Source organism: Vicugna pacos, chromosome 10 (genome assembly GCF_048564905.1).
Source record: "Vicugna pacos chromosome 10, VicPac4, whole genome shotgun sequence".
Taxonomy (NCBI): Eukaryota; Metazoa; Chordata; class Mammalia; order Artiodactyla; family Camelidae; genus Vicugna; species Vicugna pacos.
The window spans coordinates 8,239,982-8,264,672 of NC_132996.1; the positions used below are offsets into that span (position 1 = coordinate 8,239,982).

The 24,691-nt window shown below is 34.2% G+C and overlaps 1 protein-coding gene and 1 pseudogene across 2 annotated transcripts in view; both read right to left on the bottom strand.

Annotated features, from left to right (window-relative positions):
* LOC140698681 (histone H2A.N-like) overlaps positions 1 to 11,366 on the bottom strand; it is a 108,961-nt pseudogene extending 97,595 nt beyond the window's left edge.
* The window catches only part of CNTN5 (contactin 5), a 1,006,880-nt gene that overhangs the window by 967,159 nt on the left and 15,030 nt on the right, over positions 1 to 24,691 (bottom strand). The window lies entirely within an intron of this gene.

The window sequence follows — 24,691 nt, forward strand, 5'->3', positions numbered from 1 at the left end:
TGTCTTTCAAGTTCTTATAATTCCAAAAGGAAGACTAATAATTTAACCTTAAATAAAAAAGGCTTGCTCTAGGCTAAGGGAGTGTTTTATTAAAGAGGCTAAAAAAGGCAAGAGTAGGGAAAAAATGCTGCTTTTGTATTAGAACAGTCATCGAATCATAACCCCTTTAACGTGTATGGTTTCCAAAAAGTTTGCATACCCACATGCGTGTTTGTACATATATACACTTTTTAAATTTTCTATTTTGGAATTTTTTGTTAAGTATTCTCCTTAGGTTTGTATTCTCTGTACTTAACGCATTTCTCAGTAAGGTATGTTTTCTTGTTTCACATAATTTCTACCACTCAGAAAGATGGCACATTATACAATTTTGCTCCTTGAACTGTAGCTTTCATTTCATCCTGACTCTTTGTTGGTCTTCCTCAGTCTTCTTCCCGGAATCCTCTGGCACTCCTCTAGACTTGTATGCATGCCTAATCTGTGCTACCCAAAGCACAAAGCACCTTCTCAATCCAGTGACTCCCATGTATTTTTTTATCCTCTTTCCATTGTTAAGAAGCATTTCCTGAAAGCTGCTTCACCCGCTGTACCAACTCTAGTTTTCATCCCAGGCCAGTCTTGCTTCATTGTCCCTGTCTGACACTGCCCTCACTAAAGGCCCTGCTGAAGTCCTAATTGGTAATTCAGTGACTCCCTTATACTGATACTGCTGCCCTGGCCTGCCCATTGGTGTCACTAAACTCTTCCTTCCAATTTTGCTTTATTCTCTAAGCAGTAGAAGGTTGAGCAAATTCCTCAATGTTTCTGGGTCTTGTTTTTCTCATTGGTAGTAAGTGCATAAAAACAGCATAACAATATAGAATACTGTCCTTAGACAAAATATAGTATAGTATATCTCAGTATATACACAGTACATCTCAATAAATACTAGGCATTATAATTACCACCAGTCATATATTAATACATCTCCCAGTCAGTTCCTAGAGTTACAATATAATGGTTCTTCCAATACCTTCTGGCAGGCAATTTCTTGTAATCCATCTGTATAGAAGAGTTGTACACTGTTATGTTAGTTTCTTTCTTCCATCATACCTGTGCTAAACCATCCCTGCTTGTTTAAGTCCTCTGTCAGAGCTCATCTGCAGGCTAATAACTGGTCAAAGTATGTGTTGGGACATATAGATACTTCCCAATACCCTAATCCCAGGTAGGCTGCTATACCTGAAAAAGACTGATACAAATGTTAGTTCTCATATGCTCACCAATTACAATGCTGCCTTTTGAATTTTCTTCATCAGATCATCTTGCCTGTTTTTCTGCAATGTTGATTGTTATATGGAACCTTTTAGATTTAATTAGATCCGCTGAAGCCATCATTATAGTCTGAATCTGGGTCATGTTCTCATTTTCAAAAAGATCATTCACCTCAAAATTGTCATGAAGTTTCTTCCTTTTCTTGAATAGCACCAATAAAGTTTCCAAAATTTTCCAACTGAGTCCAATTTAATCAGAAGTCACTGATTTTAATTACTGAGTCTCTCTGCAGTTTATGAGTTCACAGAGGTTATGTCATCTTTTAAGGTTAAATCCAACTGAAGGTTTGCCTCATTATCCAAGCCTGTAACCTCTTCTTTCCATTTACGAAGACTAAGCTTTCCCTCTTTTTACTATGTCGAACATGCCTTATTATTTGTTTTCTTTTTTTCAATCTTGGCCAAGAGCCTGAAGTGGATCAATCTATTTACAGCAGCAAGAGAAGGAAGCCATGTAGCACACTCAATTCTCTACCCCTACAGAGGGGCCACACTCTACAAAACTTCTGCTTTCTTTGCAGATTCATTTGGGCTGGATCAGATTTTCACTTCCACTTCTGCTAATACGGGGTTCCTAGTACTGCCCCCTACATACAGACACACACACCCCATTCCCAGAGGCATATTTCATAGATACTTCTCTTGCAAGAATGAAAACATGTTTTCAATGCAATGATATTTAGATAGGGACAAAAATGTAGATATTCACAGCCTTTACCCCCCCCCAACAGCCATCAGAGAAGAATTTATTTGTTGTCAGATACCAGATCACAGGCCTTAGTAGTACAGGAACGGATAATGGACAAGTTGTAGATTGGGTTATTCTCAGGGTATGTAAACTGATTTTTAATTTACACAAAATTACTTACAAATAAAAAGATAAAAATCTAAAAACTGGGGACAGGGTCATGCCAAGAAGAAGGGAATTACAGAGGTGCTGGAGTTTGAAGGCAAAGACTGGAATAGAAATTAGAACAGTGGCAGTACTGTGTGAGGCACTGGAAAAAGATGAGCAGAGGTATTTGAAGTGATAGTTACTCTGTTACAGTTACACCCCTCTGTGCTTCTCCAAAAGACTTCACTGAATACGTACTACTTTGAAGAGCTTTCTGTGTTAGTTTTTTGTTTCCTTTGAATGTATATAAAGCTATTTGAGGATGGATCTTAATATGGAAACAAAAAGGCCCAGTTTTATTCTGCTTACATATTTTCAACAACAACAAAACACTAAGACGCATTTAATGAAAAATGATGTACTGAGCCCCTTTCTCTCCTCTACAGATCCAAGAGTAAATTTCTTGCATTGCTTCCCTATAATGAAAAGAAAAAAAATCTCTTATGTCAAGTTCATAGTTTTCCTTCCTGTCTGTGACTAATTGAATCTTCTATTACTACACCATCTTAATACCAATGATCGACCTGATTATAAGCCACTTAATTATTAATCAGAGCATTACTACGTTCCCAATGATGACAGCTTTAATGTCATTCAGTTTTCAGTTCTATGGTTTGCGGACTTTCTATTTCCTTCGTAAATCTAGATTTTTTTTTTAAATAAAGAACTTTCTCAGATCATTATGCATGTACACACCTATACTTAAGATTGTACATATTTCTTATCCTAAAATATTTCCATTTATTTTATTTTTCTTCAGTATTATTACTGTACTGTGATTTCCTGATGTTATAGCCTAGTATGAGATTTGTTTGTGTTGTTGTTTTATTGTAGTTAATAAAATAAAATTCCTTATTCCCCAACCAAGAGGTTATCTGCAGGCTCATACATATCCATATTTACAAATGTAAAATTGAAACCAATCTCTTTCTCTCTTTTAATTCCTCAATTTAAGTAACTTTAACCATTCTAGCAGACCCTGTTCTAATGTTTAATTTCAGTATTTTAATGGAAATTCAAATCAGTAAATGGACATATACAGAATATATATCTTGCTATGAACTTACATTTGAATTACATATGCGAGCTTAGGTTTATAATTTACAAACTACTGATTTCTACAGTTAATTAATTTGTGAGCAATTATTAAAATCACAAGTTGCATTCATACAAATGATAATGATCTTACTGGATCATTTGCAAATTTGACCCATCATACATATACAAAAGAAAGCTTGGGGATATGTAGAATCCCTTAAGTAATGAAATAAAATAAGCACTCTGGAACTGGTATATATGACATTATTATTAATGCAAGGAGATAAAAACAGTATAGAGATGTTAATAGAAATATTAATAGAGAGACTGGAAACTCAGAATACATATTGTAAATAGGATGTTACAGGAAAGTCAATAATACTCGGCAGTAAGAAGTTTCTAATGCCTTTAATGAGAATGTGGAAAGAGTATGTGAATTCCACATGATAATTCTGAATGGGCTGAAAGGGAGCTTCAGAAATTTTCAGAGTAGAAAATCTACTGGTCACTGAGACCCATAAATGACTAACGAAGATTATTTATCATATCCTGTGTACACTTAGGTCTGGGAACCAATCTGAAATAAATCATTAATTTTAAATTTGTCTTCATTCTGGTAATGGACACTAAGGAAGCAATTTCTACCAAGAGCCTCTTAGAACATAACAGAGAAACAATGGAGTAAATTTCTCTACTAAGCAACAGTTCAGGCTTTCTTTAAAACAATAGCCTACATATAGTTTCTATAATAATAAAAGACAAGAAGGTCTAAGAAAAATTCATTAATAGGGACTACCTATTAGCCTAACAAATAAAATTCTACTAGTTTTCCTAGTATTATGTATTCAAATGGTTAAATGGCTACCCTAATCATGTAATTAAAGTGAGCACTATAAGGGTCATGTTTCTGAAACAAAGAAAGCACAAAAGGATGGGAAGGAGGGAAGTGTCCCCTGAAACATGCACAGCCTAAAAGTTGAGAGTTAAGTTTTATTTGGCGGGAGGACTCGAGCCTGGATGACAGCCTTGCAAATCACTGCTCCAAAGAGGTAGAGGAGGAACTAGGACCCTTCACAACAAAGACCAGGTACTTGGAACATTAAAAGATTACTTGCTAAATGAAGAAAACCAGACAGCTCAAGTAAAGAATTTAGTGCTTTTCTGCGTATGGGAGGGAGCAAACATTTGGGCTCACTGAATTCATTCTTTTGATAAGCACCTAGCTATATAGGGCCAATATCCTGTGCTTTCTTATTCTGCATCCCCTCAGAGGGCACCACCGGGAGTGGCTGAGAGGCAGGGCTGCAGGTTTGTCCTAACTTGGGGGTGGTGGGAGACGCTGACTTGATGGCTTCAGCACTCTTTGTTTACTGATATGGTTTGCAGTATTTTTTGTTCACAGTGCTCCCCTCCTTGGACCTAAATTTAACCAATATTTTGGGAGCCATTTCATGACCATTTTTGTCCCACGACACTAGGAAGGCTCATTCCTAGATCAGGTAAAGATTCTGATGACGTGCCACTCAAAAGTGTGAATTTTTGGATCAGGCCCTGTTGATACTCAAAAAATTCTCTGGATCACTTACTCGTCTTACTAGTCTATTATGATCCAGGAAATGTTTTTCCCTCGTTGCTCATTCCCATAGCTAGAATCACACTACTACAATTATTCTATGCAGGGTTATAATGTGATCTATTTTTATTTTTAAAGATGTTTAGCCATCTTGTCAGGCCTAGTTACCCATTGGGAAATATAAGAGACGACAATTTTATAAAATAGAAAAAGTAATACAGTTAGTAACATTAATAAAGTCATACAAAGCATAACAATTTAGAAACAAAGAACAAATTACAACAATAATTAGTATAACTAATTGTAATCTGGTTGCCGTAACCCTCAAATCCACAGTGGAGCCAGGTGGAGAAGTGAAATTCTGGAAGGATCAAGTAGAGAGAAAAAGATAAATGTTTCATCCTTGTTTACAAAGGCATACTTTATCAACTTGTTGTAGGTCACAGAATAAAAGAAAAGGTTTTTCTGGAAAATAAAGAGTAAAGGCCGGTATGTTTTCTCAAAAATTATAAGATTATTAATCATATTCATCAGTTCATTCAGTTTCATGTAATCAATTTATGTTTATCTGAATGAATTCATCAGGTTTCCATCAGAGTTTCATAATTTACCCAATTAAGTGGTATTATCTAAAAATTATTAGGAACATATTTGTTTAAAAGTCCCTTTTTTATTAATCATCCTGAAGATCTTCATTTTATAAAACCAAAGTAAAACAATGTCTGTTTATATAAATGACAAGATTTAAAATGGTATGGTTTAAAGATTTGATTATAATGCAATTGACAAGCAACTTGGATATTATGACATACAACATTTTAAGATAATAATTAGCATTATGACTGATACCAGGACATATTAGATTCTTAGGAATTTTATACAAATTTTGGAATAACTATATTAGTGACTTTTATCTCCACAATATAACCTAAGTTTTATCACCAATTACTTGACTTTTTTTTTTTTTTTAGCAATTTAACATACCAAATATGTCTAGTTAGTTTAATATCTATCTTTGGGATGTTTCAAGGGCCCTCTAAAGCATCTCAAAGCTATCCTGGAGGTCAAAAGGACTTCATTCAAAATTTGATATTTGGGAATCTTGTTAAAAAGTTTCAAAACATTGGTCAGATAAAATCATAGGTCGCTGTGAAACAATACTTACTTACTCAACCAAAGTGATAACTGTTTTAAAGACAGATACAAATCATTTAAAGCACACTCACACAATCTGTTTACAAAAGTAGTACTCTAAGAAACTGTTTTCTTAACATAGAGAATTAAAACCCAATCTTGTACCAGCTTACTTTTAACAAAATCCATTTAGTCAATCCCAACCATATACAAAACTCTTTTCTCAAGATCCCTTCTCCACAAACCTTTTATTGCTTTCTGTATCATATTATTTTATTCCTTAATTCTCTCATCTAGAAACTACAAACTCTAAGTAGCAAAATGTAATTTATCTTTTATACTTTTTTTGCTGAAAACATACACTCTATTTTTTTACTGTATACCAAAAATGTTTTCATCATTATTTGTACTAACTTTAATTACAAATTAGAACACTTAACTCTCAAAATCCTTAATTTTCAATGAAAACTAGGAAATAAGCAATTATGAACTGTCTTCTACATCAGCATAGTGAAGACTGACAAATATAAATACCAATAATAATTTTTAAAGTATGTGCTTTCATATAGAAAATCTCTTAGGGTATCACCAAACATATTTCTCAATAGACCCAAATACCTTTAGCTTCTCTGTAAAGGGAAGCCAATGTTTAGTAAGTAATGTTTTAATATCTTACTTTATTTGGGAATAACCTAGTTATTTAATAAAGTCTCATCATTTAACTTAATTTAGCACAACTCTACAATTTTAAGATACCAAATATTTACAGATTATTTAAGCATACATTTTAAAAATACACTTATTTTTAAAGCATTTACCCAAAAGCTCTTTTTTAACATTTTTTATTGAGTTATAGTCATTTTACAATGTGTCAAATTCTATTGTGGAGCACAATTTTTCAGTTATACATGAACATACATATATTCATTGTCACATTTTTTTTCGCTGTGATACCCAAAAGCTCTTATCTCATTTGTGCTTAATTTACTTACAAGAATTTTATCACACTAAATTACTATTATTTTTCTGACAAATCTGCAACAGATATAACAAGAGCTTATTTGACTTTCATTAAACCTAGGTAAAGGTATTATACTTAATATTGATGACCCAAAAGACATCTATATTAATTAGATCAACAAACTTAAACCAAACTTAATACTAGGTATTAATACTGAATATTTTGCAGTTCACATGAACCTGAAAGTCAATTTGGCCAGTTTTCACTTTAGAAATATCTAATTTGTAAGTACTTACTTTAAAGTCAATTAAATAGAGCTCTTTTATAAATTTAAGTTTAATATTTTTAGCAGTAGAGATATCTCATATCTATAATGTGTACACAGACTTATAAACAGACAAAACTAGAGATCTCATAGCTTCACTTTAAAACTTAGTTATGAATTAGGTATTACAATATAAATTTACTGCTATAAATAATAGCTGGAATAAGTTGAATGTGCTTATTCAAATCACTAAGGCTTAGGATTTATGCAAAAGATTTTCAAGATTTGTATTTGTCCTTGATAAAGTCTGAAGGACCCATCAGAGTTCTGAGCTCTAAAATGTCAAAAATTTCTTTGGCCTTAAGTTTTACCTCATTGAGCTAATTAGGCTCAGTATCAAGTCATTGTTGTATTTATATTTCTGATTTGTAAGACAAAGATAATTGCTTTTAGTTTCCCAATGAACTGGTCTGTCACCTAAGTCCAACTGTATCTCCATAATTTGCTTTTCTGTATCAGTGAGAAGACCCCCAAAGAGTTTTATGTTTTAAAACTTTAGGGTTTACTTTATTATGTCTTCAAACACTTGCATAGGCATTTAACAAGGGCTCTCTTTCTTGAGTTTTCCCGAGGGGCAGATTTATGTGCCCAGTCTTACAAAACCAAGAAGGAAAAGCGTTCCCCATTTAAACTCATCTATACCACAGTATAATTAAGCAAAAGGTTTATACAGAGCCCATTTAAATACACCAATTTTATAAATTTGTATCTCAATTTTATCATCTCTTATACCTTTCATTATAGTACTTATTAGGTTTAATCAGTAAGTCTTATTTTTAGAAGGAGTGCTAGAAGCCTTTTTCTTTTTTTTTTTCTTTTGTCCATTTTATCTAATTTTATATAAAAGTCTCTGGGATCCCCAGAGGAGTCTGAACCAAAGGACCCTACTACTGTCTGCTGTAATGCCAGGTAACCTAAGCTTTAACATTTATTTTAACTTCTCATTCCTAAAAGAAATTTTAGTTTGTGATCCTTATAGATCAATGAGGAAAGAATTTGATGGAATGGAGGAAAGCTCAGAAGAAATTCCTAGATTTTGAGGCTAAATAGACAATGGGAGAAATGCCTTTTAGAAATTGTATACTGCTGAATGCATACATTTGTATTTTCTTTCTTTCCTAAAGAAACCTGAAGGACAGTTTTCTATAATTTCATTAATTTAACTTGGTTGGAAAAGAAAAAAAAAAGACAAATAACTATCTGCATTCCTAAATAAAAATATATTTTTTAAAAATTTCCAATAATTAGTTGCTCCTTCTCACTCTCTATTCAATCCTCATTATTTAAAACTGTCTTAAGAGTCTTGACCTCATTATCTGTCTAAGCTGCGAGGCACCTTGTCCATTCCTCTTTTTTGCCTTCCTGTCTGCTGAGATGACTGGAAGAGTGCCAATCTTTGATTAATGACAATGAAGAAAGAATCTGGGCCGATAAAGGAAACTGGCCAAATGGGAGAGTTAAGCAGAGCGGGACACATCAGCAGACTGGGGAGGAGTTGCGGAAAGATCAGCCAGCTAGAGAAAGATGCTAGGCGTGCAGAGCTGTGTAGTGGAAGGAGCTGGGTCTTCAGAAACAAAGATCTCTGAAATTGAACCCTGACACATAACTTCCTATGTGTGTGGTCAAGCTACAGAATTCTCCAGGTTGTAGTAGTTTCTTCATCTCTAGAACTGTTTGAAAATATTTTAATTTGTAATCTATGGAGGTGTTTCAGGGATAATTTTGTTATGAATCAATAGGTTTTACCTTTGACTATTATTTGAATGAGGTGGCTCTCGAATGTACCTTTGGCCCTGACCGCTTCCCTAAATTTCAGACTTGTATATCTAACCACCTAACCAACAATCTCCTCTTAAGCTATCTAATATCCAACACAAACAATGTGTCCAAAACTGAGCTCTTGATCTTTCCCTTCAAACCTGCTTTTTCCTCCTGGTATCACTTCACAGGAAACTGCATTGCTCCATGTGGGGAGGCCAGAAACTCTGGAGTCACCCTTGATCCTTCCCCTCACATTCAACATCAAAATGGTAAGCGAGGTCTGCATATACATCCCAAATCTGGCCACCCACACTGGCACCACCTCGTCAAGGTCCCCATTATCTGTTTTTTTAATTTGCAGTAGCCTTCTTAATATGCTGCCTTTTCTAGCTTTGCCCACTCTCCTTATAATTTATGTTTCACCTAGGAACCAAAATTGTGCTACTGAATGTCAACTAGAACAAACCTGTTCTACTCAAAAACCTCCAGACAACCAAACCTGACTCCTTTATGTCACTAGTAAAAACTAGGGAGGTTCCTCCCTGAGATGTTTTGCACTCTGTTTCCTCTATCTAGAATGATCTCTGTGTCCACATGGCTCACTCCCTCACTGCCTCCATTTAAGTGTCACCTTCCATGTTACCCATTTCTGCTCTGCCTTTTCCAGTACTGACAAGTCCCTTCTCTCCTTCTTCTCCTCAGCATTTATGACCACATAAACACATGTATTTGTTTGACTTATTATTACATGTAAGTCTGACGGCCCTATTAGAATGTAAGCTCTGTTAGAGTGGGCATTTTTCAAATTCTTTTTTTCAGTATTTCATCCTTAGCACTGAGAAGCAGTGACACACACAAGTAGGTACCAGAGTTTACTGAATGAAACAATACATTATAATTTTAAAATTTTACTTTAAAAATATATTCAATGACATACAATTGAATCATGTATAACTGAATTAAATAATCCATCCATCAGATAGATTTCTAGTCACCTAGAGATGCTTGCAGCTTACAGTGAGCTTCTTTTCTGTATAGAAGTGCTACCTACTTTACTTAAAGGCATATCTAGAAAGGACTAGAAAGAATCAGATCTATCCCAGCCCAAAATAAGCAAACGATATCACTGACTTATAAGGCCAACATTTCAACATGTTTGTAAAAAAAAAAGTGCATTGTGTTGGTTATATATGGCTGTTAGGGTGGACATAGTTCAGAAATATATGAAAGTGAGGAAATTGGAAGAAGAGATAAATGACTTGTACAGAAAATCTTCAGGATAAACAGATCAGGCTCACTGAGGTAATGTAAGAACATACAGTGTGCGTAATTCTCCAAGCGTTTCAAAGGCAACACAACCACCTATCCCAAGAGACAGCATAATTTAATCTCTGACCAGATTAAACTCTGCTTCTCGAGGCTGCTCACGCTTGTCAGTTTAGTGATAAGCTGAAATTTGGCCTACAGGTAGTGTCCATAATTTACCTTATATTCCAGGAGAGTTAAGAACAAAGAGAAAAATGGTGCTGGGTAGCCAGGAAGGGGAAAAACAAAACAAAAAACTATCAGTCCTACTGAATGAGAAGTTAAATCCAAAAACAAAAGCCTGCTAAAGCTCATATAAGGTATTACCTATAGGTAGTCCATGGCAATGTGTTTGATTGCAAATTTGCTTCCACACACAGAAGGTAGGGAGAAAAGAAAGAAAGAAGCAAGCCACTGCAGGCTGGTAGATGGCAGGTTTAATAAGCAAGGGAACTTACATACAAGGCTTGTCTTGGGTGACCTCAAGAGAAGTAGCTCTCCTCACTCACCCCCCAGAATCTTTGAGGTTTTCATTAGAGGCCTTGACTAAGCTGTCACATAGTCTAAATGGTCTCCAGAGCACTTTGCTCTTCAAAGGCTATACCCTTGAGATAGCTGCTGCAGGAGAACAGCAGGTGGCATGTACATACCAAGGACAGTGGAGGAAGAAACGAAATGAGCCTCCAATTGCCAGGATCCAGCTCCTGAGTCAACCATTGGTCACAATCTCCCAGCAACCTCCTCTAACATAATGATCTTGTAAATATTTTCCATGATTTTAGAGTCATGTTTTCTCTGACACAATATATGAATCACTTCTAGTGTCAGGTGTGGGGAATGCTGCCATTATGAAAGCCTTGAATGGTAGCAGGACCTCTTCCTCTCCCACTGTACAAGCCAATAAGGAGGGACGCACTGAGTACAGTGGATCTGGGAACTTGAACACGGAGCGAGTAATTCAAAGGGAAGAACTTTCAATAATCACTTCTGTAGGACAGTGGTGACATCCAGAATCTACTGGCATCAGCTCCAAAGGGAGCATCAGTGTCCAGCATCGGCATTAGCGCTGCCCTAACCGGGCTGTACCGTTGGTGTGCCCATGTCTCTGTTTCAAGCCGCCTAGTTTCAGTTCACCCCCTGGACCTTCCTTTAGTCGGTTTTGTGGAGCATGGTTCTCAGCTTCACGTTACTTCAGTATGCTACTGAATACCTTCCCATAAACCCGTTTCTGCTTAAACTGAAACAAGTATGCATTTTTTGCTTATTACCAATAACTTGACTGGTTATAACAGTGTAGGTGTGCAAGTAATTTCATCTAGTAGAAAACACGTATTTGGTGAGATGGTTGATTACATGCTACCTAGTTTACCACTGATTAAATCTAAGGTTTGGAATAAAGTATAATATAAAAATGAATAAATAAGACAAGGAAATATTGAAATTCTTAAGAGGGAACATCGGATCAATGAATCAACAGTCCACACCCATGTTATCGAAGCATGAAACAGGAAAATATTGCAATGAGAAAGTGTTTAAAGCCACTAGGCCTTTAAAACCTAACACAGAAACTGAAAAGGGAAAACCTGAGGGTAAAAAGCAGGCAAGCCTTGAAATTGAAACTGAAGGAGACAACCCAAAGGCAACATTCACTGGAGTCTGGATGATCAGTCTGAAGGAATAGAGGGAGCCTAAGGGCAAAAATGCATTTAGGCCCAATAGTCAGTTTGAAAGGATCCCTTCAGGGCAAGACTCATTTTGGTTCTAACAATAAGTTAGAATGGACTGAGCTTAGAGGCAGCATGCTTAATGCCCTGGAATTGAAAAAGCAAGCACATAACTAGGGGCAGCCTGCATTTTTTATAAAATGATAATGAGTCTGATTGGTAAGAGCTGGGATGTGGCAAGCATTTAAATGTGCATCTTGGAGCTTATAAGAAAATTAGACAATGAAAAAGAAAAAAGAGAAAATGGGATTGGTAGTAAGCAGCACATACTGATAAAACGTGTACTGAGTGTAGTGTCGTGAGCCAGAGCCAAAATGCACATCTCCTCAATCAGTATGTATTAACACTTATTGACTGAGCTGGCTATTTTCATAATGTAAAAGACTTCTAGAAAGTCAGAACAAACTGTAATCTGACAGCTGATGTTGAGTACTTTGAGAAATCTCTTTCTGTTATAGAGGAACTAAAAAAAAGAAAAAAGCAACAAAAAATTGGCATATTTTAAGATTAGTTATGGGGAACAGTAAGGTTCCAGTATCTTTCTCTTAAGTAATAAACATCTTGAGTATTACAAGCTGAGAAATGTGAGCTGTCTTAAAACAACTTTAACGGCACTCATATTTATATGTGGTCTTCCTAACAACAGCCACACAGCTTAATACAGTTAATGACTAGGACTGTCTACATCAGTGGTTCTCAATGTGCCCTCACAATATTGGTATCACTTAGGATCTTGTTAAAATTGTAACTTCTATGGCCTTAGCTCAGATGTTTTGAATTCTGGGAATGGAGACCAGCAATCCATGTTTTTATAAACCTTTAAGGTGACTGTGATTTAAGGCTGGGTTTTAGAATGACTGGCCTACCTTCCTATTAGCGTGACTACTATGCCAAAAAAATGAAGATGAATTTGCAAATAACTTTGTTTCAGGTAAAGTGAGTCTTGTGTTGGATCTGAATTTGTACTTGTTTTTTGTTCAGGCTCCCAAAATGCTTCTAGGAATAAAGAGGACTCTTTTTTGAAGTGTGTGTGTGTGTGTGTGTGCATACGCGCATATATATATTAGAATAAATGCCCATATATATTAAAGAATATATATGGCCCTTTTAAAAGCTTTAATCTTAGTGGAAGCACGTTTTATTATTAACACAATTACTATTGGTCTTAATATGGTCTCTAAGTAGAAGTTCAGAAGAAAGAGGGTAAGTATAAATCTTCATAAGTGCATCCATAAGCCAGCTCCAAAGGGTCAATGAGTTTAGAAGGTCTCACTGAATCAGCCTCTTTATAGAACAAATCCTGCCATATATCCTACTCAAAAAATTTGAGAGAATTTTTCTCAGACCTGTTTTATTTTGTTTATAAAAGTCCGATTCTGGGAGCGATCTTCTCTCAATTCAGCCAACCTACCATCAAAAATCAACAGACTATCAGATTTGTGATCAACAACAAGGCAAGTTACAGAAGCTATAAACTGATTGAGTGTTTCCAGACACTGATGGGTTTGTCCCTAAGTTCTCACACCCTCCAACTAAACTCCTGCTTCTTACGTATTTGTAATCAAAATTTTTGTACTTATTTTTTTCTAAATGGCACAATTATACCAAAAATTTTAGAAGTGCACTGGCTGCTTTGGAGAATTTTAGACATGAATAAAATTATTTGAGAAGCACCTTAAAATTAAAAAGCAAAAAACAAGAATCCAATGATTTGTTTCTTTGTTTGGTTGACTGGTTGTTTTTTATTGGAATGAAGAAGTTTCCAAAAAAAATTCAGGGTCCAAAATTACATCCTTAAAATATTCCTTGTCCAAGATAAATTTTTTTTTAAATAAGAAAAACTTAACACTCTCACTTAGAGCCCCCCAAACCTCAACCTTAGCTTAACAGCTTTATTTTATTGGCCTTCTTCAGTAATTCTATGCTCCTTTTATACCCTGCTACCTCTACTCTTTTTCCTGCCCACATTTCCCCTTCTCTTATGACCAGCTAGAAAGCCAGAAAGCTCAATTACACCTTAAAATTAAACTCCCTTCATAATAGGGACCTATCTTATGGCAAAACTTTTCAAAGCCTAAATAAGACAAAGAAAAATGTAAACAAAGATTCAGAATAATTTCAGGATCACGTATTTTAGGATTCTCAAATCTGTATCAATTATTTCACATTTTACTGGCAACCTGAGATGCAGATGCAAAAAAGAAAAACACAAAACTGAAAGGTAGAATGAGAAGGTCCTGAGGATGACTTAATAGACCCCAATTTGCGTATGATCCCAGAAGCCTTCAGAAAAAAAGTACATGTTTGGCATGGTCTTTTCACTGTAATACTAATGTTCCCTATGAAAACAGACTGGACTTGAATTCAGGCTATGAACAAAGAATTAGTTCACTGGAGACATTTTAAGAATGAGCACTTTAAAAACTTTAGACATATAGGAGTAGATATGAAGCAGATGTGATTCCAGCTCTCTCCTAACTTTTCTGTGAAAGACTCTAAGCCAGAAAAAAGTGATGTAGTATCTAGCAAATTTTTCTTAAATGTTTCCCTTTACAAACAGAAAGCCCATTGTGTTGAACAGCTGTTCTGAAATATAAGGGGATGTACTGGTGGGGGACGTGGAGGGGTTTGAATCTGAAAGTGGAACGGAATCTCGTATAGATCATGTTCTGAAGCTTGGATTTCACCGTGTACTAGAGAAACTGCTTTAAATACGGCAGGTAGGACAATCAGACTTAAGAATTAGAAAATGTTCTCTTCTAACAGCATTAAAGATTCAAAGAGTACAAGACTAGACTCAGAGCAAGTAGAGTCAACATGACTTAGAAACATACTCTCTAAATTCGCAACATTTCCATCTCATGTATCAAAACTGCTGTCCCTTACATGTCAACCCATTCCATGTGTAACCAACTGATATGTTTTACAGGTGAACACCTGACCACATTAACTACTTTTTCAAAGATTGGCAATTTGCTAGTTCTTAAATTAAAAGTTCTAACAATAGTTTTCAAGATTTTTCATCCATTTTGCTCAACAAAGCTGACCCACTCATACTTTACATCTTCTATGTATGTATATAATGTGCAATACATATGCAATGCTACATATCACACATATAACCAATTATCTGCCAGCTTTGTCTGCTTCCTCAATAGCATGCTCTGTTCTGCCATGCTAAACTCCTATTTGCAGGTTCATAATTGCCTTAGCATGATTGCTCTTCCCAACTCTGTGCCTTTGTTTATGATACTTTCTCTACTGAACTTTATTTTCTTCAATCTCCAACAGTAAAAATCCAACTCATCTTTAAGACCGCACTCAAAACCTATTTTTCCCATTCTGCTTTCCCAAAACTCCAAGTGATAATACATTGTTCTTCTATTATTTTGGGGGTAGTTATTTTGTGACACTGTGAGTTTCAAAGGGCATACATACTTTCTCATGTATCTGTATAAATTCCAATGCCTAAAAAAAAGGTAAATACACAGTAAACAAAATGGATAAAGAGTAAATGGACAGTTTAACTGATGCCTAATCATTTGTATAAAGTTTTCCTTCTCCCCTTCATTAGATGATAAGTAAATGATTCTCAGAGCAAATATTTTACTTCCTATGTAATGACTTCCTCACAATACACAGTACGATGCTCTCAACACAGTGGGCAATCAATACCCACTGTTGACTGACGAAGTAAAATAAATTTACAAAAATAAGCCAGGCTTGTTTCTAGTAAAGGAACTCCCATTGGTGATTTTTTGGCATGCTAAATGAAATCACCACAGGAAAGTTAATGAATGATACACTGAATATTCCAAATGAATGTCATACTTTCAGATATAGCATCGCTGATTGCAGTTGTTATAGATATTGAAAATTAAGTAAGTCTCAAAAGGGGGACAATTGGTGGTGGCATTAATGATTCAGCTATTTGTCTCTCTCCCTTTTGGATGAAGTACACTGATGCCATTACACTGAGGTAAACAAAATTGTACAATTAGAAAAGACTTTCTTCAAATGCATTATAAAAAGGAGATCTGGCTTATAATTAGTAAGAATAAAATGATGCAGGAGAGAAGTACACAGACCTCCTGAAACAGCTTACACTAACATGGCTAAAGGCAGAAAATCACTACTTTCCATATTTTATTGGTTATTTATTTTATCCTCCTAAAATTACTCTGGCCATGTAAACTGATACTATTCTAAACTTGAGTTATAATATAACTAATTATGTAATATACATATATGATATTAATATACACACAAAACACAGATGTATATTCACATGTATAATATATATGTCTGCATATGTGTGATATTAGCATATACATATAGGATATTGATCATTGTTACATAGTGAGATTCATGTAACAAAACAAGCTATGATTCAAAAATAGGCTGTAATGACCATTTTGCGCTTAAAAAGCATTATTTAGTATGAGAATATATTCATTTTTAATTCCATGATTATTATTTTTTTAAACTGAAGTACACTCAGTTATAATGAGTCAATTTCTGGTGTACAGCACCATGATTATTTCTTGAGAAAAGAATACATTTTTGAAACTTTGAGAAACCTCTCAAGTTTATAAATTGCTAAATATATACAAAGCACTAAAATATTAACTACATGCCCAACACTTAGGAATATGTCAGATCACCATTAAAGAGCCTATTTTTCCCCAGAAAAACAAAAGAATCTTTACTTGAATATGAATGCTTTTATACTACATTTGGATTTATTATTTCAATTTAAAAAGAAATTTTTATTTCCTTAAGGTATGGCTTTTTCTACAATTTTTTTCTATTTGAAATATTAATTCTGATATAGGAGAGCTCTTTTATTCTGACAAATACCAGATATTGAGTTAAACTAAATAAAGAACAGAACATCCTCCACCAAACTATAATACAACAGCTCATATAATTCAAGTAATAAAATATTATAAATTTATTTTCCACCTTTCTTTTTTACTCTCTTAAACACCAAAAAATCCATAAATTGCTGTAGTGTGTCTTTCACATTATATTCTCTAAAAAACATATTCTTCTCATATTCTCATTTTCTACTTATCTTTCTACTAAAGTGTCAGTCAATACATTTCATCCAAGACCGCTGACTGTTTTGTTTGGCAGTAATTCTCCATACCCAAGAATTATGTTAGTAATCACATTCTGAAAGAATATGTTTCTCCTAGATGTACTGCAACAGGCCCCAGATTTCCAATTTGCAAGTTTTAAATTAATGGCTGTTTACTGTGCTGTACAACAAAAAGTAGTTATCATAGAAACTAATTCACTGCATAATACTCTCACCATCAACTAGATTCACAACATCACCTGCCCTTTGGAAATAAAATAAGAAATAGAACAAGCAAGATTTTAGTCTTTCCTTTTCAAAATGAGAAACGTGGAAAATAGAGATCAGGGTCACACAGGACAGTGACAAAATGAAAATATAAAATGCATGATTTTCAATCTTTCTTTATCAGTCTTATTTAAATAATTAATGATAAGGATATTTAGAGACCTGTATATATAAATTACGTACTGGAACTTTAAAACAACTGTTATTAATATACTTCCACTTCCTCACTTTTTGTTCTTTATCTGGAAAAAAAAAAAGTAATGTGTTTCATGTAGGTTTTCATGAATCATCGGCCCACAAAGGGATCAGGTTGACCAGAGACTGTCATCAGTAAAAGAAAATATGCTCATTTAAGTCATTATTTCAAAAGGCATCAAGAGAATTTCTGTGAAACTAACACCTTGTACATTTAGTTTTCTGTTTCATTTCCCTACCTAGATCAGGTGAATATGCAAATAAAATTAAGTCACTGCTAAGGTTAAGTCAACTGCATAAGCCACCTTCAATTTACTAAGTAATTTAGGTCATTACAAATGAGGAAAATGAGGCAAAGAGAATATAAGTTGTTCAACTGCAAGCACCAAATTTTGAACCTAAAAGATGTGGCTCCAGCATTACTATTATTAACCTATATGTCTGACACTATTGAGCAGCCATGGTATATGCTGTCACCATGTTTCCAAAACCTCTTCCAGAAGGGAGAGGGAGATAGATTGAGACAGGAGCAGAACAGCAGCAAAATAAAAGCTGATCATGAATTAACGTAAAATTAGCAGTGTTTTCAAAGACACTGTTACAGGTTTTTAGTCCAACTTTGTACTCTGAAAGCATACCAAGGGAAATGGAAGAACAAGGCACTTGTGGTGAATTTCAGTAGAACAGAAACCATCTTTGCCTAAGATGTGGCCTTAGGACGTAACTAATGTCACAGTGGCAGTACTCATTTTCTAAGCGTGAATTCCTCTTGAATTTCTTTTCTAAATGATACAGAATTCTATGGTGTACCACCCATTAATAACAAGCTGCCTTTGCCAAACTAAAGCCAGAAGACAATGTACTCTCTAAAGAACTGACAAACTGAAACCTTCATGTGATGCACTAGAACTTAGAAAGAAGCCAGTAAAACACAAATACTGTAAACAATATGATTAATCAATATGTATCTGTTTCTTATCTAGTAATATACTCCAGGACTAATGATATGAAAATGTTTAAATAAAGATCCTGAGTAAGACTTTTATTTTGTGACCATTTATATGGAGTAATTCCTGAAAACAGAAAAATTGGAAATAATGTATCATTTTTATATTGATTTGAAAATTGGTCAACATGCTTTTTGGGTTTTTTTTTAAATGATTGATATCCTAACACTGTAACACCAGCACCATTCATAACATCGCCTTTAGATTGAGATAGCCTTGAACTGCCTTAGGTTGTATAGTGGGTACCACGACCTTTTCAGAGCAGATCTTAGTCACTTGATTGATTTAATGTTTTGGGTCACCTTCAGTTTTATCTGTAAACTGACATCAGTAGTCTGATTTACTATCATTTTAAGACTTAGTTTGTGCACTGACTGTGAAACCTTCTGGGTAAAATGCAAGGAAAAGGGAAAGCATATTCCAAGATGCTTTAAGTTAAACAGAGTGGCATGATATTATTTTAAGCTTTACAGTTGTATGTCTGTGAAATAGCTTGTTTTGTTTCCAATTATCTTTTATAAAAGTGAAATAAACTGTTTTTTAGATTTTACAATTGAACATAACTGCACAAATCATGTGAACATCTCATAAGCCATACTTTTTCACAAGTACAAATAAATTTTCACAACTATTTAAAATGAAAGATTTGCAAATGTTAGCCACCATATGTAAAAATCGATTAAAGAAAATTTTCCTCTGTGTAGCACAGGAAATTCTATTAAATATCTTGTAATAACCTTTAATGAAAATGAATGTATGTCTATGCATGACTGGGACAGTGTGCTGTACATCAGAAACTGACACACTGTAATGGACTATACTTCAATAAAATAAAAAAAAGAAAAGAACTGTATGAAAATACGTCTAGAAGGTGCAATGTTTTGCATAGGAGCACTTTCTTAGTTGATGTATGAGTTATGGAAATAGTCTGTGTTGTGATCTGTGTTTTGTTATCTAAGGCATTTTTAATTACTAGGGTAAAATCTCACAAAGTCAAAAGCTAAACAGTTGACCCTATTAAGAAGATATTTTCATTGTTTAGATGGCTGAATTTCTTGACTAGCTTCTACTGGATGAACTTCTGAAAACTGAGATACACATGATTAATATAACAAAATTTCATATACCCAGTTTTTGAAGTTTTTAGAAAACTATATGACATTACCTATTTATCTTATACATGATGCTAGTCACAATTTATATTTCAACACTGCAATCTAAATGCCGTAATTTTGAAAGACACACCATACACACACACCATTTTTTTCCCACAAGACCAAATGATAAGATCAGCCTCATGTATTACCATTTCTCAATGTTGATAATTTTATGACATATATGTATATATTTCACTCACGTAGGGAGAACAAGTTAGAGTAGAATACTGAAATAAAAAAAGGCTATTAAAATCTAAGTCTTAAATAAACTTTAGCTGTTATTACTGATATCATCACTATTTTGTTTCACCCTGGAAAAAAGGTTCTAAAGTCTCACTCATATTCTTCTTGTTTGGGTTAAACATTTAAAAAATAGATAATGATTGCAATGTTTAAGTGATAATATTCTCTCTATTTCTAAAAAAAGAGATGAAAGAAGATAATTTTAAAGTGGATAATTTATTACAGTTATAAGAAAAAACTTTAACATTGAGTAACTTTCAAAAATGCTCCTTTCTACTAATCCAATTCAATTTTATTAAGTCATCTGAGATAAAATAAGGAACTTAGTCAACTGTATATGAGGCTTGATGTTACAAATGCTAAATTCCATTTCTGTCTGGCAATAGACAAGATACATTACGTAACTGCATTATTTGAAAGATATCTGATTTTTCTTATTTGTAATACAGGGTATTAATCGACTTCTAGCACATAGCAAATCTTGTATAAGATATTTTGTTAAATAAACAGAAAAGAAAAAAAAATCTATAAGAATGCCTTACTTTTCTTAGTTTAAATTCTTAGCTAGAAATCTGAGGAAATATATCACTTAGTGAGTAAAAATGTGTATACAACTTACAAACTATATCTGACAGTAGTTTTATTAAATATATTATAAAACTTATAAATCTGTATTTTTCAAGAAAAGGCTACCAACAAATTTCTTTTATAATGTACACTATTTTTCTAATATCTTCTATATATACTTTTAGATATCTCACAGTGAATACCTACAACACTAAAATGTGCATTCCTTAAACTTCACAGTGCACATGGAGCTCCCTTCCAGAGTATGCATTCCACAGATGCCTACTACTGGCTGTAGGTCTTCTCTGTATAACTTCCCTGACAGCAGGATGGTCTTCTCTCACACGCTACTCAAGATTCTACATTGGTTTCACCAGGATGCTCATTAAGGGGGACCTGCTCACCAATGGCAGTCATTTTATTTCCTTATTACTATTGGGTTTCAATAAGTTATTTTCCCATTAAATTTTCTTTAAATTATGTTAAATCCAATTTGTTTGTTTACCAAATATCACTTCTTTTACATTAATCACATTTAGTACTGAATGCCTCAGCAGAGAGCCTTTTATTAATCATTTAAGATTGGGAGCTAGAAAATCTTGTGATATGATTCTCATAACAGTATCTCTGACAATGATACTTCTATCTAGTAATGATCCTGAGATACATGACAAAAATGTACTGCATACTTTTTAAAAAGTTGTCATCAGTCTGAGGATGACTTCTACACCTGCTCATTTATAAGAATAAAATAAAACCTTCTGTAACTTATTCAAATTCTTTCTAATAAAATCTGTATATACAGATACAACTGTATTAATCTACTCAGGTAACAGATTCATGGGACCAAATTAAGAACATGTTCCCATAGATCAGGAAAGAATGTACTATTTTAACTTAGCTTTGAGAACTAAATGTGACAATGCATAAAACATTTTTAGCATGGGACCAGGCACATATTTAAAATCAATAAACATTAGTTATTATCTGTGCTATTTTGATATACATATATATAATTATTACAGCTAATGTTTAATAAATACTTAGTTTCTAACTATAAAGTATTTATGTAACATAAAGGAAATATTATTCTGGGATTAAAATCTGTTCATACCCTGTAAATGGGACGTATCCTGCATACACTGAGCATTCTTAGACCTTCAAAATAACAGCTAATATTTCTCTGGTGTTTACTTATACCAGCTACTGTTTCATGTGCTTTGCATAGCTACTAATCTCAACAAAAGTTTAAGAAGTAAGTATTATTACCCTCTTACAGGTGGGGAGAATGAAGAACAAAGCTATTAAATAACTTCACCTACAGATTAAGTGGCAAGGCTGGTCTTAAACCCAGGCACCTTGCTTTTCACCACGTTTCTCTTTATTGTTATAACATTGATAAGAGAGAGATTATTTTCAAATTTCCCCGTAACAGTTTCATTAAATTTTCATTATCATCTTTCTATCTTGGACGTAACACTTTGTAGGAGGTCATGCTTTGCCTTTTCTCTAGCTGTGCCACTCCCCTGGAAGAAAAGTTTTTGGCAATGAAGGAGAATTATCTGTGCAGAGCCTGTTTCCACTTTTTCCCTGTCTAGATCACAGAAGAATACCCGTCTCCAGGTACTTATGTGCCTCTTACCAGGGTGCATCCTTTTTGGGCATGCTAATATGTATACCTGTAGCCCTGACGGGTAGCCAAGATGTAGGAAAGGTGAAGAGCACTTGGAAAAGCGGGCTGGAATGCCCACCAATACGCACAAAGCCCCGTGTAGTACAAAGAGTAAATGCCCAGGCTGCCGATTAGTGTAGGGGCCTGGAGTCAGTTTCCTCCAGACCTCATATTTTGGTACCAAACTTCAAGGAGTCTAAAAATTCCAAAATCACAACTGATTTCTCAGGACTTACAAAGAGATATTTATCAAACTGAAAAATAGAAGTTCATTAGCTCAATTTAAAACTCTGAAGTATTTACACATAATATGTGGACCAATAAATATATTCTTTTCCTAGATTCATAAATATTAGGGGAGAGGCTGGTTTTCAAGCCTGCCAATTCCATTTTATGTACAATATCTCATAATGGGATTTGACTGTTACTTCTATTCTTTACCTACTAGGTATATAAGATTTGTTTTCTCTGCAGTGAAGGTTAATGCAATTAATGCTTTAAGAGAGAGTACAACACACAGTGAAAACTTACTTCATGTTGTTCACTGAATAACTGGTAGACTATTTTTAAGAGACATTAACACAACTCTCTAACATTGTCTCATTTATCATCAGAATATCCACAGGGTTCGGATGGTCATGCAAAAACAGAGACAGAGAGAGAGGACATGTCACTCAAGGTTGCATTCAGAATCAATGTTAGAAATTTTTAGATATGCAGATTTTTAGTTAATGTTGTCTAAACCTAAAGTCTAGTATCTTTTCTGTTTTTAAACTGAGATTGTCTTAATTTTATCTTGGTCAAAGTGGTGTGGGTGGAAAAATCTAAAAGTAAGTATCTTTAATTTTAGGAAATTATTAAGGTTCAGTCAATGCCATACAGAAAAATGAGCTTTTTTAAGGTTAAAGACACTAAATAATTAAGTATTAACAATATCTTAGCTACTTTCTAAAAATAGCAGTCTCCCTGTAGTCTATTTTCATTCGCACCAAAGGCCATTCCTTAATTATAATGCATTATACTTTTTTACTATTCTTTTGTTAAGTATATCACACATTATCTTTGATAATGAAACTTCTAACAATTCTAATGCAATAAAATGACAACATTCAGAAGTTAATTTCTATGGCACCTTTATTTGAATCCTCTAATTCTTAGCAACATTCTAGGAAATAAGTTTAGCAAACATTGTTTAAAAAACACACTTTTTCCCCTAACTCCTTTCCTAGAATGTATTCCCCATTCTCTAATCAAGGATAGGAAAGGCTTTACGCAAATTAGTTCAAGGTCCAAGGAGACACCTCTATTGAAGAACAGAAAGTATGTGGCTGAAATGGTTTGGGGTCTGACAACAAAGGAAGCTACATGGATCTTGAGAAATTTAAATTAAATTTTAAATGTATGAGAAGGAATCACAGTCTCTTGGAGTTAGGGCAGCACACTAAGGAGACCAATGGAAATGCCAGTTCCTCAACTGCTGGAACTGCATTAAACAGCTGTACCAGACTGCACCTATGTTCATTCACTTACTTATTTAATTAGTATTTATCGGGTGCCCAGTATATTCTAGGCAATGTACTACCTGCAAAACACACATAATAAAATTTCAGTACTTAAAAGTTTAAAGCGGGGGGGGATGCTGTGTTATTTATCAAATAAATACTCAAATAATTATATAATCACATATTTTGGTAAATGTTATGAAGGGAACAATTTCGCTAAAAGAAAAAATTACGAGATAGACGACTGCCTTTCTGAGGAAGTGATACTCTAGCTCTAAATGGTAGAGAGTATTTAGGTGAAGAAAGAGGAGGGTACATGTCAGGCCAAGGGAATGTACAGAGGCGGTGAGGTGGAAACATGCTGGCCTATTTCTATAGGCCAAGGCCTCTTTGTATCGTTTCCGTAAAATCATCTTTACAAAATTAGGCTAGTGCCACAGCCAAAGTAGAGGTTTTTAGACTACAAAACGTATTTAAACAAGCCTTATTGATTCAGAGACATCAAAATTAAATTATGGCCTCTTTAATATGTAATTATCAGACAGCTGTTTGTATATTGTCCATAACTATCACCAAATTCTTTGTATATGTCCTAAAAACTTAAAGATTAAGGGATGTTATTTACTACTACTATGCTATTTATTATTCTAGCGAATTTAAGTAACAAAATCTATGGACATATAAAACTACATTTCATGAGTGTAATCATACTGAAATGAAAGAACAATGGAGGCTTCATGTATTCCTTCAATAAGCCTTTGGTGACTGTCTTATGTACACGGTGATGGGATTAAAGACTTGAGTAAAATGATCTTCAATGAATTCAGAGAAGGAGAGGTAAGGTATGCAAACAAATGAGATTGATGGAGAAGGGAAGTGTGAAAGTACATATAAGGTAGTACATCTTGAGGAAAGTAGGACAAGAAGAAGGCTTAATTTTATTTAACA